At 33.7% G+C, this 21201-nt stretch overlaps 1 pseudogene; it reads left to right on the top strand.

Annotated features, from left to right (window-relative positions):
• Positions 1–9572: 9572 nt before the first annotated feature.
• LOC130820508 (pentatricopeptide repeat-containing protein At5g24830-like) lies at positions 9573–20750 on the top strand (annotated as a pseudogene).
• The last annotated feature ends 451 nt before the right edge of the window (positions 20751–21201 follow it).

Here is a 21201-nt window from a genome sequence, read left to right as displayed (position 1 = left end):
AAGGGAACAACATATTGTCACTAACAGAAGCTATGTTGATGGTATCTGGATTAAGAAAGTTGATTCATGTCAAATCGACAAGTAACCCAAGAATGACCGGGTTCCTAATTCTAACAACTAATTTTTCATGTAGGTTCTAGTGAGGGGGAACAATTCATGGTATCTCGATAGTGGGTGTTCTAAGCACATGACAGGTGATAAATCAAAATTTCTCTTACTGGAAACCTATGATGGGGAAACTGTGACTGGAAAAGTAGGAAGGTCAAGTTCCCATGCAATTGATAATGTATTTTTGGTCGAGAATTTAAAACATAATTTACTAAGTATTTCTCAGTTCTGTGACAAAAGTAACTCTGTAAACTTCACTTCTAGAAAATGTATTATTTCTAGGAGTGACACAAGAGACACTGTTCTTGAAGGGATCCGAAAAGGAAACACTTATGTTGTGGATATCAACACTGTTCCCAAATCGAGTCTAACTTGCCTTAGTGTCATAGAGAAAGATCCTCCTCTTTGGCACAAACGTCTAGGTCATGCTAGCTTTTCTTTGATTAATACCTTAAGATCAAAAGATCTAGTAAGAGGATTGCCATCCATAAAATTCCTGAAGGATGAAATTTGTGATCCTTGCGCCAAAGAAAAACATATGAGGTCGTCGTTTAAACCAAATTTGTGATCTTTGTGGACCTATGGGAATTCAAAGCTGTAGTGGCAAACGATATGTATTTGTTATTGTTGATGATTATAGTAGATTTACATGGACTTTATTTTTATTAAGCAAAGATGAAGCTTTTAATGAGTTTGTTTCTTTTGCTAATAAAATAAAAAAATCTAGTTTTAATCAACTTATTCACTTAAGGTCAGATCATGGTAAAAAATTTGAAAATTCAAGCTTTATGAATTATTGTAATGAACATGGAATAAGTCATAATTTTTCCGCACCTAGAACCCCACAATAAAATGGTGTAGTAGAAAGAAAAAATAGAACATTTGAAGAAAGGGCTAGAACATGGAATAAGCCGAGACTTTCAATACTGTATATTATATTTTAAATCGTGTACTGATAAGACCTATCACTTTTAAGACCCCCTATGAATTGTTTAAAGGTGTAAAACCGAATATTTTCTATTTTCGCGTGTTTTGGATGTAAATGCTTTGTTCATGTTACTGGAAAATGAAACATAGGAAAGTTTGATGAAAGAACTGATGAAGCAGTATTTCTTGGCTATTCATCTCATAGTAAAGCTTATAGAGTTTACAACAAGAGAACTATGTGCGTAGAAGAATCCGTTCACATTATTTTTGATAAAACTAACTTTATGACAAGTGAACAGGATACAAATAATTTCAAAAAAGGTTTTGCAAATTTGGAAGATGTTGAAGATTTAACAAAAGAGCAAAATCAAAGAACAGTAGGAGAACAACTGATTCAAGAACAAACCGAAGTACCAGACCAAACAGAACAAATAGTAAATGAGGACCAGCAATCCGTTCCCAATCCAGCTGTTCTCAGAAATGAGCAAACTGATTGGACTAAAATGGGTATTTCGGAACAAATTGGATGAACACGGAATCATTGTAAGAAACAAAGCAAGACTCGTGGTCAAAGGATACAATCAACAAGAAGGAATTGATTATATAGAGACATTTGCTCCGATAGCAAGGTTAGAGGCTATCAGAATTTTAATTTCTTTTACTACTTTTATGAATTTAAATTATATCAAATGGATGTGAAATGTGCTTTCTTAAACAATTTTATTGATGAAGTCTTTGTGGAACAACCCCCTTGGCTTTGAAAATTCCTTTTTTCTTGATCATGTCTATAAGCTTGATAAAGCTCTTTATGGGCTAAAACAAGCTCCTAGGCAATGGTATGAAAGATTATCAAAGTTTTTGATTGAAAATAACTTTGTTAGAGGTAAAATTGACAAAACTTATTCTTTAAGAATAGAGGTTCTGATATTTTAGTTGTTCAAATTTATGTTGATGATATTATTTTTGATGCTACCAATGAATTGCTATGTAAAGAATTTATTAACCTAATGAGCACTGAATTTGAAATGAGTATGATGGGAGAATTAAATTTCTTTCTTGGTTTGCAAATTAAACCAATAGCTAATGAAATCTTTATTCATCAACAAAAATATATAAAAGAACTTCTTAAGACATACGGTCTAAATAATGCTAAAACTAACCACACACCCATGGCTACAAATGTTAGATTAGATGAAGATTCAAATGGTATTGATGTTGATCAAACTATGTATCGAGGCATGATTGATTCTTTATTATATCGAACTGCAAGTAAACTCGATATTGCTTTTAGTGTTGGTTTATGTGCTAGATTTCAATCAAACCCAAAAGAATCACATCATACAGCAGTGAAAAGAATTCTGAGATATTTGAAGGGAATAGATGACTTGTCCCTATTTTATCCAAAAAGTGATGTCTATGATTTGAAAGGTTATAGTGATGCAGATTATGCAGGTGATCTAGTAAACAGAAAAAGCACTTCAGATATGATACAATTTCTTGGTTCTTGTTTAGTATCTTGGTGTTCCAAGAAACAGAACACCGTTGCACTATCCACCGCTGAAGTAGAATATGTGGCAGCAGCAGCTTGCTGTTCCCAAATGCTTTGAATCAAACAACAGCTAATTTAAATGTGTGCCTATTTATTGTGATAATAGCAGTGCCATATGCATATCTAAAGATCAAGTGCATCATTCTAGAGTTAAACATATACATATAAGACATCATTTTCTTAAGGATAGTGATCGCCACGGTCCGGGTTGGGCCGGTTCCATCCGGTTTCGGTTCCACCTGGTTACGGGCGGTTCCAAACGGTTCCTTGGCGGTTCATGAGGCGGTTCCGGCGGTTCCAACTCGCGGGACGGGCGGGTCGGACCATCGGTTCCATTTTTTTTTCCTTTAAATATAATATAAAAATACTATAATATTGCTGACGTACCTTTGATGATTACTTGATTATTAGCGAAATTCATTGCTTGTCAAGTTGTCATCGTTAATAAAACTAAAAAGAATGAAAAAAATAAATTAATAAGAAACGAATCAACGATAATGTCGATAAAGATGATTAATAAAAAAGAGGGAGAAAATGTACTTGAACCTAGTACTCAAAGGAATACTAAGCTGCCTACGTATCTCGAAGAAATCAAAGCCCACATAGTTCTTTATCATACCTTTTATTTGTAGTGGTTGAATGTTGATTTATCGTTGTCCGATTGATCCTATTCGTCTTCGTCATCATCATCTGGATGGTCAGATTCTTCCGCTGACTCTCCTTTTGACGATGATGCAGATGTATCCGTCATCATCCATGGATCATATCATCATCATCGCCTTGATCATCTTCATTCCTTAGTCCTTGTGTTCGAATCTCCGCTTGATCCCATTCTTTCTTGCAAACACATATTTGAATACTTACGCTTCATACACAACCAAGGTGGCAAATTATAGATCACTAAAAGTACCGGCCAATACTATATTGAGAACTAAGATTGCCGAATGGGCTCATTTCATCCGTACACAGTCTTAGCCTTAAATTACGAACCTCATCCCTAAAAGTCTTATGCAACCTATCAATACTCTTCCACTCCGGAGAATCAGATGGATGTGTGAGCAAGTGACCTTTCTTCACCCTATCTGCATGTCACCTCAAATTTAACGCATCTTTCGTTATAGAAAACAAGCGCTTGAATCTAGGTATTATTGGAAGATACCTCAACACCTTAGTCGGGGGGCCCTTTAGCATTCCAAGCCCCTTTACGCTTGTAGCGCAATAACCCACACCTAGGACACTCTTCTAAGTTCTCGTTTTCATTCCGATACAACACACAATCATTCGGACACGTATGAATCTTCTGGTACTCTAAGCCGAAAGGATACATGAGCTTTTTGACATAATATGTCCACTTTGGAAGTTAATTTCCCTCAGGAAGCATCTCACCTAACGCTTCTAATAGCATTGTGAAACTAGCGTCACTCCAATTGAACTTTGACTTAATGTTGAAAATTGTCAACACTGCTGTTAGTTTGGTGAACTTTGTACATCTAGGGTACAAAGGCTTTTGAGAAGCCTTTGTCAACAAGTCAAAAACACGAGGACGTTTCCTAACTCTTCCTCGACTCCCTCCATCATCTCATCAACACGATCCACATCCTCATCGACATTCTCTTCATCTGTCTCATACCCCATCAACATGATCTACTACATCCTCATTGACATCGACCACATTATTGACGTTCTCAACAACACTTTTCTCTTTGTAAGCTCCCTCCTCACCATGCCAAACCCAAACATGATATTGAGGCCTAAACCCACGTTGAAGTATGTGCTCCCTAAGGATATCAACACTATCTACCTTTGATACATTGCCACAACTGACACATGGGCAATAAAAACCAATTCCCCCCGTTCTAACTTGATGTTCAACCGCAATACTACAAAATTCTAATACGCCATCAATAAATTCCGACGATTCAATGCTTGCATACATCCAAGAACGATCTTTTGTCATCCTAATTAGTGTGATTAATTGATTGAAAACAAAATTATACACAACTTTTAAAACATATATACTTATTTCTAACAAACATATTTAACCCTAAAAAAATATATACTTATTTATACCAAATCTATTTAACCCTAAATATACATACTTCATATTCTAATTTTATACTTCATACTTCAATATTAAGCACTACATTGTAAATAAAATCATATTCTAATTCTAATAGTTAAAGACATAACTATAACAACAAACCACATTTTTAACAAATTACACAAATATTTAACAAACTAATAACATAAACTTGAATATTGTAAAATTCACAAATAGTAAAATTTTGCTCAAATAATATCCAGATTTGGCATACTAGCATACAAGCAAAAGCAAAACATATCATTTGCAAATAACAATTCAAACAAAAATTCACTAAATTACTAAATGACATGTTAAACAATAAAGATATGAACTTGCAAATTAGTAAAATAAATATAATTACCTTGATTTCGTGGGTTATGTTATCTACAACGAAAAACAGAGAAACAAAATTAGTATACAAACAGTTGCCATAATTTTCGAGTTTTTTCATGAATATCTTGTAAAACTTAAATGCTTAACAAATTAAAAGGAGAAAAAATACCTTAATGTCGTGGGATTTGAAGATGAACAAGACCAAAGTATTGAATTTCGTGGGTTTATGAACCAAGAAGATGAAGAACTTTGAAGAAACTGTTATAACAACGCGTTTTTCAAGTTTGCAGATGAAGATGAAGAACTTTGTAAAGATGAAGAACTTTGCTGTTACGTTTGTGATGATGAAGAAGAGGAACGAAGCAGATGAAGATGAAGATGAAGCGTTTTTTCAATGGATTTTGAGAACAACCGCAACAATGAATTGAAGAAGTCGAGTTTGTGAAAAAAAAATTGAAATGACGGGTTTTAATTTATTAAATGTAACGGTTACTGCGGACCTTGATAACCGGAGCAATTAAGGTTTGTGTAAGGGTTATTTTCTGCGGTCAAGAGCAAAACCGCAGCAATTATTCTGGGTCAGAAAGCACTCCGCGAGCCACGGAGATTTAGGCGAGGCGCGGAGTTGGGTCTGTCTGCCTTTAAATTTTTCTTCACTTTTTTTTAATACTTATTTGCTACGGTCCTTAGCATAATCGCAACAATTAATTGTGCTACTGAGTATTTGCTGCGGTCACGCCTTGAAACCGCAGCAATTAATTTTTTTTTCTTATTCTTTTTCCTATTTATTGCTGCGTATATACAAAAACCGCAGCAAATTATATGCAGCAATTACGTTTTTTTTCCACTAGTGCCTATTAGGTGTTTGATTCCCGAATCATCTTTAGTCGGATGATTATGAGCGAAAGACGAACTACAATCAAACACATGAGCGTTATTACATATTTCTCACATCTTTTTAGAAATAATCAAGGGAGCGTAGACTTGTGACCTCTCTAGTTAGTGGGTGGCATGGCCTGTGTTGTAGCTTATCTAGTGATCCCGAGTCGGTGGAACTGGCTGTTCTTCTTGGTATTGCGCTCTCATGAGCCTATTGTATTTGCACACCCAAGGCTAGGGAAGATTATTTCCTGTACACAGCTTGCGTTGTTCTGTCTTCCGCTCGCCTTGCATTACATGGCATTGGATTTGTGGGTTTCCTTCTGAAAACCCTCACGAGACCTTACTCGTCCTCTACGGGAGACCGAGAGGTTTAAAGGGCTTGTCGCACATGCTAAGTGCGACCGTGATTTTTACGAAAGTGAGTCTTAGGCTTTATTGTTTTTCGTAGTTCAGATTTGTTTTTGCCCCGCGCTTTCATTTTGTGCTGCTAGTTCATTTGCTAGGGACTAGCAAAGGTTTGGCTTGGGGGAGTTGATGTTCTCGTTTTTAGAGCACATTTATCTCCTCATTGTAGTGTCGAGTCTCGCATTTTAAAATACTTTTTACACACTTTACGCATGATTTTACCTTGTTCTTGTCTCCATGGTGTTTTGAGGGAATTTCAGGTATTTTCGGAGATTTCAAGGTATTTTACTTTGCGTACGAGACTTAGATGCTTTGATCGATGATTAGACACACATACCGAAGCTTTCCCAAGCATTCCAAGTCTTCCTCAAGGTCCCCGCAAAGTCCAAAAGGCATCCAAAGCTTGAAAAGACGAAAATAGGCCAAGTAGGAAAGCATTCGGACGAATTAATGCTCCATTCGGGCGAATGGACACTGATTCGTGCGAATAGCTGATTGCTTCGGTCGAATGTTGCTGGATTCGGGCGAATGGCTTATAGGTTCGGGTGAATGGACCTAAAACTTCAAGGAAACATGCTCGGACTTGCTGGAAACCACGAATGGAGCCCCACTCGGTCGAATGCGTGCCCATTGGGGCGAATAGACCTTCAATTCGCTCGAATGGAAGCCCCAGACTGCGCGACTTCTTTTCTTCACAAACCAAACTTCGAGTGCTTTTAGGGCATTTTACCCCTTTTGTTTCTTAGCCTATAAATACCCCTTATTTTTGACTCTACCATCAATGATTAGAGTCCTAAATTGAATTTGAAAAAATGAAAAATTAGAAATTTTTAATAAAGAACTTACTACTATGCAATATTAATTAACCCAAAACGTTATATATTAATTAACACAAAAATAAGAAAAAAATATCCATTAATTAACACAACACGTCATATATTGTTAATTATATCACTTAATGAAAATTATATCACTTACCCAAATTTCTAGGACTCATAAATTACATTAATGTCAAAGAACCAAATCAACCAAAAGTTTAAACTGATGGTTCTAAATATTCTAGATAAATTGAAGAGTGCATGAGATTCAAACTCTTTTGTCACATTGGCTTCTAATATCATATTGTGAACCAACACAAACAAAAGGCTAATATGATGGTTAAATTCTCGAGACATGAGATACACTCCATTAATTAATATTGTGATTCTGAATTCAGCAGATTTTAAACTTTTACTCATATGAAATCAGGCCTAAAGAATTCAATAGTTAGAAGCTCCACTTACGGAAACCTTAAACCTATCTAATTTCAAAATTGAGATATTAATACCTTATTTATCTAAATTGGACAATCAAAGAAAATCAGGTAACAATAACACTGCAGTTCATCACACAAATACTCAAATTAATCATACATATATAAAATCGCAAAACTAGAAAACTCGAGCAATAATTGATATTGTGAATAAGAAATTAAAAATAATGGACAATCAAACAAAAATGAAATAAGAAAAGAGAGAAAAAGAAGGTTAACCTTGATGTCAAAATCAGCGCCACCTGTGGCGAGAAGTCCAGAATGAGGATGAAAATCTAGGGTTAGAACTGGTTTTGCATCGTGCCAATTGATTTGAACAATTCCTTCTTTCTCTTTATATTTTCTGATGATTTTTTAAAAGTAAAGAAATTAGTAAGAATGGCTATGAAATAATTACTAATATAATTAAGATTATAACTAATCACTTAAAGTTAATTAAGTTAATTATAATGAGAGGGAGAAATAGAGGGGATGAGAAAAGAAGACCCGGAGAAAAATGACGTGCCACTTCTACATAGAGGGAAAGGGGTTGGTTTAGGTGGGGGATAGTTGATTTGATTAGGTCAAGTATAATTAGGGAGAGTCAAATATAATTAGTGAGAGTTAAAGTGCAATCAACAACTTGATCATAGAAACAAGTAAAGTGGCAATAATAATTACAATAGATCATAGGTAACAGATTCTTTAATTTAGGATGAGTATGGCATTACTTTGAGTAAAAGTTTTCAAGCCGAATCAACATAGGTCAATAGACTATACCGTGATAAAAACAATCAAGTTTGTGATTTTCAGGCTTCATTCTACAATTGTGCTGCTCATTTTCTCTTAGGAAATTTCACATGGTAGCATCCATATTTTATGAAACGCTACTGGTAGCACTTTTTTAAGAATTTTCTACATGGTAGCATCCAACTTTTGCATTTAAATTTTCGCCTTAAACATACAAAAACGTCAGTTTGACCGTTACCATGTACTTTTGAATGTTACCTTGAAGTGTGAATTTCAAAAGTCATTCCTTCCTCCCTTGCGATTAGAGGTGTTCATTAGCGGGTACCCGACATTTAGGGTACCTTTTTTAATGGCCCGTGTTCCGGCCTAATTAATACGGGTGCTCGGATTTGGGGTACTCGAATAAGTCGGGTCAAGACACCGGGTACCCCGTTTGTTCCTCACTTTCGGTTTTTTCAATTTTTTTATTTTCTGGACTCGAGCTTTTTAATCTTAGCTTTCTTGCGTGATTATGGATAATCATCAACACAGTTAACCATCGACTCAGCTCTTTGGTACCTTCAAGTCTTTATTATGATATTAGTTACTGACCTTTTTATTGAAGTTCCATTTTTCAAGTCTTCATGACATTAGTTATTGACTTTTGATTCTTAATCTTTAATATAGTTGTAATTGGTAGCACTTGTGAGTTACTGACTAATTTACTTTTATCTTATTATTTAATGGAGTATTATTAGTTTAGCATTACTTATTAATCGGTTAGTCTAACAGCCCTTGGCGTACAAATAAATTATTATTCAAAAAAAATCCTAATAAACGAGTCGGCCGATACTTGTTTTATTTTATTTTGTGGCCTATGATCCGACCCGATTAAGGTGGGTTGAGTACCCAACCTGTAATATAATACTCCCTCCAAATCAATTTAGTTGTCTCATTTTCTTATTTGGCAAAGTCTTTTTAGTTGTCCCATTTCTATTTTTGTCAATCTTTTTTTACCTAAATATTCTTAATTTACAAAAGTAATTATGAATATACCCCCATATACCTTACTTACCCAGCTACCCTTCACTACTTACCCTTCACTACTTACCCTTTACTACTTACCTTTTTAATGGACTCCACAACATCCTTAATAACCGTGTCCAAGCAAATGACATGTAAATTGATTCGGATGGAGTATTATAAGCTATGAGTTGGCGGGTCAACGGGCGCGTCGGGGTTGTTTTAAACAACCATAGCTGCCATACTCATTCCATTGCTGCCATACTCGCTTCCATTGCTGCCATACTCATTCCTTCCTCCCTTCTCTGAAATTCCTTCCTTCCTCCCTCCTCCATTGCTGCGAACTCAGGTACTTGTCTCTGCAAACTCAGTCCTTCCTTCCTTTGTTGCGAATGAATACTAGGGAAATTATGAGTGTTTTTTTTTTTTTTTTTTTTTTTTTTTTTTTTTTTTTTTTCTTTCCAGTCCTTTCGAATGAACACTGCTACATTAGCGAAATTAGGGTTTTTCTTTGTTTAGTCCCTTTCAAATTAGGGTTTTAGTCCCTTCAAAATTATGGAATTTTTAGTCCCTTTCGAAATTATGGAATTGTTCATTGATGTCCCTTCGAAATTAGGGTTTTCAGTCCCTTCGAAATTAGTGTTTTCAGTGCCTTCGAATTTCATTCTTCAGTTATGCGAAATTAGGGTTGTTTGCAATCAGGGTTTTTTTTTTTTTCTTCCATAAAATTGATAGGTAGATTGGATTTGATTTGTGGATTGGAATTATCAAATTTTAGTGCTGTTAATAAGTAGTCTCATGAATTAGGTGGATTTGTTGTTGGTTTTTTTGTTATTTTTTTGATTGGTGATTGGAATTGTTGATTTTTTTGATAGGTTGATTGGAATTATTTATTAGTGCCAACAATTTGACCTTATGAAATGCCAATAATTTGAATGAAAACAAAGTTATTATAACATTTATAGGCTTTAAATGAATTAAACGGAGAATTAAACGTTAAAACGGTGAATTAAACAAAAACTAAAAGCTACCATGTGGAAAAAACTTACAAAATGATGAATTAAACGGAATTTAACAAGAACTTAACGGAAAATGTTATGCAATTAGATAGTGCATAAATTGGATGCTACCATGTGGAATTTTCTTAAAAAAGTGCTACCATTGGCATTTCATAAAAATTGGATGCTACCATGTGGAATTTCTCCTTTTCGTCTTCCTTCACTCTCCAAATCACTATTTTCATTATATTTAGGGTTTAAAGACCGCAAATTCATTCATTTTGAAGATTTCAAGAAAATCCATGGCTCATTCATCACATATTTCTCCTTTCGGTAAATCACTCTATACATCTCCATTTGCTTTATCTGTATCTTATTAAATGCTAATTTTTCACTTTTGTCTTTATCAGCTGTGGATGTCGCAAGATTTAGCTCTCTTTTTTCTCCACACAATTTGTAAGATTTCTCCTTATTCTCAACCCTAATTTGATTTTTATTACATGTTCTAATGTCATTGATTGTACATTTAGGCTACAATTTTATTATAGTTTGAATTTCTTATATACGATGTTTTGATTATGTAAGTTGATGAAATAATTTGGTGTATTCTATGTAGCATTTGAGTAAAATTTTTTTCTTGCTTGATTTGTTTGGCAATGAATGATGGTGTACTTGGGGGCACATGGAATCGATTTGTACATTTGTAGCTCCCTAGAGAGGAATAGTTCCAAATAGTGAGCTTATATTGACCTTAGCTATATTCACAATGGTTTATGTATCTCTAAGATGACTAATAGTCCCACAACATGTTCTGCAGACAACCTAGTTAAGCTAACCAGCTTGAAAAACTTTTTGAAGAGAAGTCTCCTATATATATCTAGCTACGTAGAGTCATAGACCTACTAAGTTGATATGAAAGAAAAAGTTCCATGTGAAAGTATAAAAAATGTTTGAGTTAAGTTTTTTTCTTGCTTGATTTTTTTATTAACGAATGATAGTGAACATAGGGGCACATAAAATGGATTTGTACATTTATAGCTCCCTAGAGAAGCATAGTTTCCAATAGTGAGCTTAAATTGATATTAGTTATATTCCCAATGATTTATGTATCACTAAAATGAATTTTAACTTTGTTGGAGGTTGTATATGTTTGCCACATTGTTCCATGATATACTAGATTTGGATGTAAATCAGTTTAACTATTTTATTCTATGGAGAGATGGGAAAAATATTTTGTTGAAATGAGTTATGAGCTATAGCCGATAAGTCACTCCCAGCTTTATTGAGTAGCTTATGTTATGGTCGAGATAAATAGGAAACTTTCTTACTGTTATCGGTAAGACTCCATACATTTAACACATTTTCTCCCTTTAGGTGTGATCATAGAGACATTTGGGTAATCTTATTATTGTTATCATTGTAGTAAATTTGGGAATCTATTATTATTCTTCTTCTATTGCATATAGAAAATTATTTTATGAAGTTAATTAGAATTGTAAGTTTGTAACCTTAAATGCAATAAGCATATACATTTTTGCCCTTTTTATTTGGAGTTGTAGTTGGTCATTAATTGGTGGGCAATTTGCATCTTGTAGTTATCATACTCTATACTTTACTTTTTTTTTCCTTTGACGTTTTATCTATGCGATGAGATCTAAATGTAAGCAATTAATTTGACGTGACAAATAATGGAATCCTATAGGGCTAGAAAAAAAGACTTGCATGTAGTTCGCATTTCCTTGAAAAAGGCATACGTTTAAGTACCAAGTGAAGTACTTTGGTGAGAAACGAAAAGTAAGAGTATTCACAAGAAATAGATTAATACAATGCATATTTTTTAGTATTAGGGATATTGAACAAGATATGACCCATAAATGTGGGGGCCAAAAATGGTAAGTGGGAAATGAAAAAAAGAGTATTCACAAGAAATAGATTAATACAATGGATATTTTTTTAGTATTCGGGATATTCAACATGTCAAAATGGTAAGTGGATACTATGATATTATGTAATTGAGGTGTGCCCTAATGCTAAAGGGCAACTTATATACCAATAGACTAAGGCCACTATATGGATCTTAAAGTTGGGTTTTTAGAAAGAGCGGTGGTCAAAATGTAGATGCTTATATGCATGAGTGAAAATACATAGAGATGTAAAATTTGAAATGAAGATATAAGAAAATGTTAGGCATCATAGATATTGAGGATAAGATGGAAAAAATCGTTTTAGATGTTTTTGGCATGTGCAAGGACAAAGTCGGTGAATTAGTTAAGAAAATAAAGCGTTTGAACATTGAGTGTTTTAAAAGAGTGTAGAACACTGAAAATGACCTGAAAGACAAGAATGGAAAAATATATAATGAATTTAGATTTACATTTTGAGATGATAGAAAATCAAAATGAATGTTGAAGGAGAATTCATATGGACAACCATTAAAATGATCTTTTGGTTCATTTAGTTGAGCATAATCTTTCGGCGTTGTTGTTTTTGTTGATGTTTTATTTATCTTAAGGAAAAATTGACAACTATTTATAAAAATGACAAACCCTTGTTATATACTCCTATAATAAACTACCTCATAATTGATTTTCCTAGTTATAGTTTAGTGTTGGATAGGTTGATAAAAGAATAAACTATTCTCTTACCTTGATTGATTTGTTTGGATTCATGTAGCTTTATATATATAAAAGACTACATCATAATTGATTTTCCTAGTTATGGTTTATTGTTGGATAGGCTGATTAAAGAATAAACTATTTTCGTACCTTGATTGATTTGTTTGGTTCATGTAGCAAGATTTTGGCATTATTGTTGCATTAACATTTAACATACCTATGGCTGCTTAAATTGGATGGATTCCTTTAAATGATATTGATATGAGATTTTTTTTTTTTTGGAAGGTAGATTTTTTTTTTTTTTTTTAAAAAGGAACCTTTTAAAAAGATGGTTATAGTTTTGTAATTTGCAAGGTGGTTTTTTGTCATTTTTTCTTTAATCTTATCTTTTCATTCTTATGTGGAATATAAGTTCTTAATTGGTGAAGCATTGAAATAACTTAATTTTACAATTCATTATTAAGTTATATGTACAGGATATTTGGATATGATGCAATTGTCATGTTTGTTAAAGATATAGCTATGAATGTACGAGACTCTTATCAACAGATGGTGCCAAGTCCTGAATCAGAAAACAATAATTTTCACGAAGAAGAAGCATCTCGTGCAGTTTTTAATGTGTTAGAGATGGCATTTTGAAAGACTCCTTGGATCGTTTGAAGACTATAAGGTGGCCATTTTTCTACAGTGCTCTTTCATCATTATTAATTCTTCTTTCGTGATATCACATCATCATATTCGAAGTGGTTTAAAACTGTACCAAATTTACATTTCTTCTATTTCCTTTAGATGTTTGAATGACATGTTCAAGTTTTAAAAAATTCAGTAGGCCCTTGAGTTTGTATCTATTTCATGTGACCCCTCATCATCTTTCAATTTGCTTTGTGGAAAAATAGAGTTCATACAATATTTGAACTGGACTTAGAGGATGGAGTTAAGTGTGGTAGGCTTGTGGGAACTAGGAACTTATAATGTGTTATTTTATTGATATGACAGGGAAGCTGTTTCAGTTCCTGAATTTATATTGGCAAAGGTTTCTGCTACCACTGACTGTCGTGACCTCGAATCGCTTATTAGGGTTTTTCTGTGTGGAAGGTAAATTAGAGGCTGCTCATGGGCTCCGCCGTCAACTATTGGCAAAGTGTTATGTTCCTGATGTGATCACACAATCACCTAGTTAATGCATTTTGTAGAGCTGGATGCTTGGAGGAGGTTGATTGTCTTATCAAAGAGATGTTAGCTCAAGGTCCTTTGCCTAATTGCACGACTTTCAACACATTTATTAGGGGTCATTGTTTAAAGGGTGATATAGACAAAGCTTTGTCTGTATTTTCCTCAATGGCACAACATGGAATTAAGCCAAACAGGATTACTTGTAACATTCTTCTTCATGCTCTTTCTAAAGAAGGTTTGGTGGAAGGTGCTAGGAATCTACTCATGAGGATTTTAAGCGAGTGTGAGAAGAAGCATATCGATTTAATTACATCAACAATATTAATGGATGGATATTTTAAGAATGGTGATGTTGTTGAAGCTCTTCATTGTTGGATAAAAATTTTGCATGAGGGTACTTAATTGGATGTTACTGCATTCAATGTTCTTATTCATGGTTTTTGTTTAAATCAGGAAATAATACTTGCATATATTTGGTTTGGAAAAATGATTAAGAGAGGATTTCTTCCTGACGTGTTCACTTGTAATTCATTTATAGGTTACTTATGTAAAATTAGAACATTTGATGAGGCATTGAAGATTCTTGGTATGATGCTGAAAATGGGAATAACCTCTAATTGTATTACGTATAAGATGCTTGTTCAAGGTCTCTTGTTTACATAAAGAGGCTCATAAAGCCGCACAACTACTCTGCTATATGTTAGAAAATTTCATTGTTCCCGAGCCTATCATTTGGAATGCCATCATCCACAGTTATGCGAAATGTGGAGCCACAAGAAGTGCATTTTCCATACAAGAACTAATGGTTGCTATTGGTGTTATTCCAAATACATATACCTATAATGCAATGATTTATGCCTTGCTGAAAAAAGAGAACATCAAACAAGCTTTATTTCTCAAAAGAGAGATGGATGATAGAAGTATTTCTCCTGATCTGGTGACTTACAATATGTTGGTGGGTGCCTCTTGTAATCTTGGGTTGATTGAGCTTGCACTTGAGTTACGCGATGAAATGATTAGGAGAGGGTGCTTCCCAGATGTTGTGACTTACACTGAACTAATTAAGGGTTATTGCTTCAAGGGTCAATTTAAGGAAGCAGAACAAATTTTTGTCAGATTATGGTGTTCTGGTCTCCAAGTTGACCATGTGCCATGCCAAATTTTGGTTAAAACTTACTGTAGATTCGGAGTACTCAACCATTCAATTAGCCTCTTTGAAAATCTATTGAATGGATAAAAATGAGTGTATGCGAGCTTGATAATGATCAATTCATTTAGATTCGGAAGTGGGTAACTAATATTTTACACATCTTGAACTACTATGAATAGTGAATAGAGGTGGATGTGACAATGACGACAAACATTGGAATCGAACACTTGTCAGTTGTCACCTATGGGTCATTACTAATTAGTTACTCACTCTCTCCAAGAGCTGGAGCTGTTAATTCTTGATATTTGCACCAATCCATATCAATTTTCGAGGTATGTCTTCGAGTGTCTTTTCTTTGATCTTCTTAGCTGTTTTGATTTGTTATCCCGCCCTACTGTTCAAGATTTACTTAAAATAGTCAAGCATCCATATTTTTTGACTCAAAGCTTAAATCAGACTACCTATTATGGAGAAATTCTATGTTAGCTTTAGTTTCTTATGTTAGATAAAAAAGATTAACACTATGTTTAGATAATAATTTTGGAAAGAAAAAAAAGAAAGAAAGGGAAAGGAAGGGAAGAGAAATTCAAAGAAAGTAACAATTTTCGCCACACTTTATGGTTTTAAAATAGGTTTCTTTATAGTTCTTATATTTCTAGTTGTTTGTAAGAATAGCATCTTGTAATGGTTGTTAATCCATGATTGTAAATCATTGGTTACGTAATAGGGTTTTGTTGTTCGATAGGCTCAAAATCTTCTATGAAAAAGTCGCCGTGCAACATAATGACTCATTTTTTTACATAGTCACGGTGTTTGCTTTGGAAAGGCAACAAAGAGGGGATGGAAATGACGAAGAGAAAGAGAAGGTTAATGACATTAATGGTGATACTATTTTAGGTAGGTAAAGCCGTAAAGGCGAGGGAAGAAGAGGGGGAAAGGAAGAGGAGAGAGATCTTTGAGTTTTTCCTTCTAAATCTTTCCAATGTTGAAAAGATTTGTTTAGTACAAAACATAATGGACTTATCCCCTTCAATTCCCTTCCTTCCATTTCCCTCCTCTCCCCTTTTGGTATCTAAATGCGGGAAATGACATCCTTTATTTTTTGCCTCTTTATTTTCCTCTATTTTCTTCTATCTAAACATAGTGTTATACAACTTATCTTAAATTACATTGAGTCAATTAGGAAAGATACTCCCTAAAATTGGGGTTATATCAAGTTAATCAATTGGTGGAACTATTTGATGAAGTGTGAACATCATTGGATCATACGTGTCAATTACATTTATGTCATGCATGAAAATTACTAGGAATAGGCATTTTAGAGTATGGGTCGTGTATAGGGATCTAAAAAATAGCACTGAACCCGGACCTTCATATATTGCATCCAAACCCGCATCCAGACCCTAAAAAAACTTTTTTCATAAGTGGATTTTAAGGGTGTAAAGTTTTAACCCTAATCTGGACCCTTAGGTCTTATAATCTAAAGAAAAATATTTGAAATGTAGTTGTACAATATAAATGTTCTTACTGAACTGAATTCCAAAATCAGGCTAAAAAGTCATTTTTTGGTTTTTATAAACTCAAAACTCATTTCCATATTATTCTAACTGCAAAGAATAATATCTAGTAGGAAATAATCAGTTCTCAAAAACATGCTGAACAAATGTCTAATAATTATGAATGAAGATAAATCTAAGTTTACCCTCAAATTAATATGTAAATTATGAAAAGAAACTCCAAAAACAATAAATTATTGAACACTATACTAGAGTTGAATACATGTTCCATATTGAAGAGAAAAGCAGCTACATTTTTTTTTATGATGTCTGTTTTGCGTTTGAATGATTTGAACCACCAGATTCTTCAATTTTAATTTGACGTGACCTTTGATCTAAGTTTTTGCCTTTAATTTTTGAAAGTTTGGAGGAAAGTTTGATTGGAAAACCCTAGATTTCTTACAATAAGGGTAGAAATCAAGAGGAGAGAGAATAGAGTAGAGCTTAACAAAATGGACATAATGTTTTGTAAAACCCTAATTTCACTCTTTAACCCCAAAATTTATACATTAACAAATGGGTCTAAGGTTTGGATTCGGGTCTAAAGTATTTATTGGACTCGGACCTAGACTTGGGCCCTTAGGGTTACAAAAAAGACCCTTAAAACGAGTAAGGTCTAATAGGGCTTGAGTAGGGTCTTGGACTCTTGCCTATCCCTAAAAATTACAAGGGGGAATATGAAACTTTCTTAGAGCTTTGAAATACTGTAGAAATCATACGCAATAATTTATGTTATTTTGTTGGCAAGTTTGTTTGGGAAGTTGTTGAGTTTGTTACTTTTTTTTGTATAGAGAAAATATATTTTTCTTTTGGATTGTTTTTCATGCAAGTTCAAAATTTCAATCTATAACCAGAATTATCTGGATGTAGTTCGAGTCGTATTGTATTCTATTCTACAATCGTTCCTTAAATTGTAATCAATTAGCTAGACATCATCAATGAAGATCTGACCATCGATGTTGTAAACATTCCTAGACCCTAATGCTTCAACATATGTTTTATAGTTTTTGACCCCTTATTTAGTATGCACATGGTTATTTTATTCATAAGCTGGTTACTAAATTTTTTTTTTGCTAAACAGGTACACCGAAAACTATATAGTCAACGTTAATGAGGATTTACTTGAGCACGAGGATGGTGCAGAGTATTTTTCCTTCCTATGCACCGTTGTCTAGTCAGAGTGAACGAAAAGCCTATCAGGGCTTTTATAATTTCATCAAACAAGTCACGATATTAGATTAGATTAGATTATTGCACTAAAGGTGCATTTGGGTTAGAATAATTTTGGGTCGGGTTAAAGTTGAGTTCTATGTTCACAAAGGTAATACACCACTATGAATCCAAATTTGACGTTGGGCAACTTATCAGGGTATCAGAACAAAGGGAAGAAAGCATGCCCAATATATATCGATGACATGGAATTCACTTGGATTTCTAAGTGCAAACACGTATTCATGCACCATTGAAAGTTCCTCCCACGAAATCACCAATATGGTAAAAAGAAAAAGATGTTCAACGGGGAGGTTGAGGAACGTGTAGCTCGTCGACCGTTGACCGATTATGAGGTTTATGAACAGGTTATTGGAGTTTAAACTGTATTTGGTAAAACAGGGCAAGTGCAAAGGGGTAAAGATCGACTGTGGAAAAAAGAATCACTCTTTTGGAAGCATCTATATTGAAGAGATCTACAGATTAGGCATTGTCTTGACGTTATGCATATAAGGAAAAATGTATGCGATGCCATACTCGAGACGTTTATGAACATTCCGGGTAAGACAAAGAATGTTAAGGCCGTGTGAGATTACTTTAAATGTAAGGGTATTTGTCCGGAGTTGTAGCTACATGTTATGGTGAGTAAGAAAAGAAATAGAGCTGAAGAAATTGGTGGCAGTAACAAGGGAAAGTGCGGTAAGAAGAAGATGAGTAATGACAAAGTTTATTTGCCTCCAACTTGCTAAAAATTATCCAAAGCAGAGAAGCAGGCGTTTTGTTAGTCTTTGTATGGCATTAAGGTTCCATCTGGGTGCTCATCCAACATGAAAGAGATTTGTAATCCTAAATGGTGAGTTGAAGTTGGGAAGCATGAAATCTCGCGATTGTCATGTAATGATGCAAGTGTTTTTATGAATTGCAATCCATGGAATACTGCCAAAACATGTGAGATATCTATTATCGAGCTATGTTCGTACTTCAACACAATTTTTAGTAAAGTTCTTAATCTCTTTAAATTTGATGCTCATCACGTTGATGTGATTATAACTTTATGCAAGTTTGAGATGTATTTTCTACTTTTTTTTTAACATAATGGTTTATTTTATTGTCCATCTCGTTCGTTAAATCAAGTTTTTGGGTACAGTTTTTTTAAGGTGGTGTTATCCTTTAGAGTAACAAATGATAGTTCTACAAAGCAAAAGGAATGCAGCACAAAGTGAGGAGTCATTTATACTAGCCACACAGGCCAAGCAAATATTCTACATTGTAGACCCGTCTGATAAAAAATGGTCATTGTTGTACTGGGAAAAAGAAGTATCCTTGGTATAGGTTATGTTAAGGATGAAGAAAAATATGAAACTTGGCACAAAGTATCATTGATGTGGATCTTAGTTATACACGTGTAGATCACACAAAAGAAATATATTTGAATTAAGTAATTCACAAGGTATGAAGTATTTATACCTTTTTAGCACTTTTTCGCATAAAGTAATTCAAACTTAGTTTGTTTTGAATGAAACTCGGCACACAATATTATTTGGTATATATTATTGTGTTGAAATGTTTAGAGTCAAAAACAATAGTCATATGCTTGATATTACGTGCTAAGTTGCGTTTTTAACGTTTTTAAAGCGTTTTTTGGCAATTTTTCGCATAAAGTATTACAAACTTAGTTTGTTTTGCATGAAACTTGACACACAATATTATTTGGTATATATTATTACGTTGAAATGGTTAGAATTGAAAACAATAGTTATATGCTTGAAATTACGTGATAAGTTGCGTTTTTGAGGTTTTTTAAGCGTTTTTAGCACTTTCTCTCATAAAGTGGTTTAAATTTAGTTTGTTTGCCACGAAATTTGGCACACAACACTATTTGGAATACATTATTGTGCTGAAATGGTTTAGAATAAAAAACAATAGTCATATGCTTGAAATTACGTGCTAAGTTGCGTTTTTAAGGTTTCTTAAGCGTTTTTGGCAATTTTCGTATAAAGTGGTTCAAACTTGATTCGTTCCCAAGAAACTTTGCACACAACATTATTTGGTATATGCTATTGTGTTGAAATGATTACAATCGAAAACAATAGTCATATGCTTGAAATTACGTGCTAAGTTGCGTTTTTAAGGTTTTTAAGCGTTTTTTGGTACTTCTTCGCATAAAGTGGTTCAATTTTGATTTATTTTCCATGAAACTTGGCATACTACATTATTTGGTATATGTTATTGTGCTGAAATGGTTAGAATTGAAAACAATAGTCATATGCTTTAAATTGCGTGCTAAGTTGTATTTTTAATGTTTTTTAAACATTTTTGGCACTTTCTTAAATTCTAATATTATATATTTAACATTGGTATAATCTAATGTATAAGTATTGTATAAGCTTTTTTAATTATTTCATACTCACTCCTATTCATAGAGAATGAGACATTTCGTTATTGGGTCAATTCAATGAAAATGTCTCATTTCTATTTTTGTTATTCTTTTTTACCCTTTTACGCTTACTACAACAACACAATAACACTTAATTATAAATGCTCTTACTGGAAAAAGAGAGTTTTCCACCCACTTTAAGTGGTCCTTCACTCCTCCTTGGTTTTGGTGCAAAACCCAAATGTCTCATTCTCTATGAGTAGGAGGGAGTATAATATTTAGGTTTTACCCAACACTGTAGGGGAAACACGCACTTTGACGAAGGAGAAATGCGCGAATTGAAAGAAAATGTGGTTATGTATCTCTCTAATTTCTGTGTTTGGTAGTGTAATTAGTTTAGATTTTGTACTTTTGTATATGTATATATATATAGTTAAATTATTGTTAAATTTTAATATACATATACTTTTGCCTTCTTGGAATCGCAGCATATAGTTTTTTTTTTGTTACTATATGCTGCGGTTCCAGAATAACCGTAGCATATACTGTGTTTTTGTACTGCGATTTTAAATCTCAGTATTTAAAAAAGTCTATCTGTTGCTATCATTTATGCTTGGAGTCGGAAATGCAGCATACGGTGGCCAAAAAACTGCAGTGTTTAAGATTTTTTCCACTAGTGGTATGACAGCTTCTTACCCTACTCTTTTTGTAGAACTTTACATTATATTTACTTTATAATATGTAAAGTATGAAATATGTTGATATGTTTTAGTATGAAGTTAGTTTAATGAAA

This window comes from Amaranthus tricolor, chromosome 8 (genome assembly GCF_026212465.1).
Source record: "Amaranthus tricolor cultivar Red isolate AtriRed21 chromosome 8, ASM2621246v1, whole genome shotgun sequence".
NCBI lineage: Eukaryota > Viridiplantae > Streptophyta > Magnoliopsida > Caryophyllales > Amaranthaceae > Amaranthus > Amaranthus tricolor.
The sequence above is the reverse complement of the archived record's forward strand: the minus strand, read 5'-3'. Positions and strand labels throughout refer to the sequence as shown.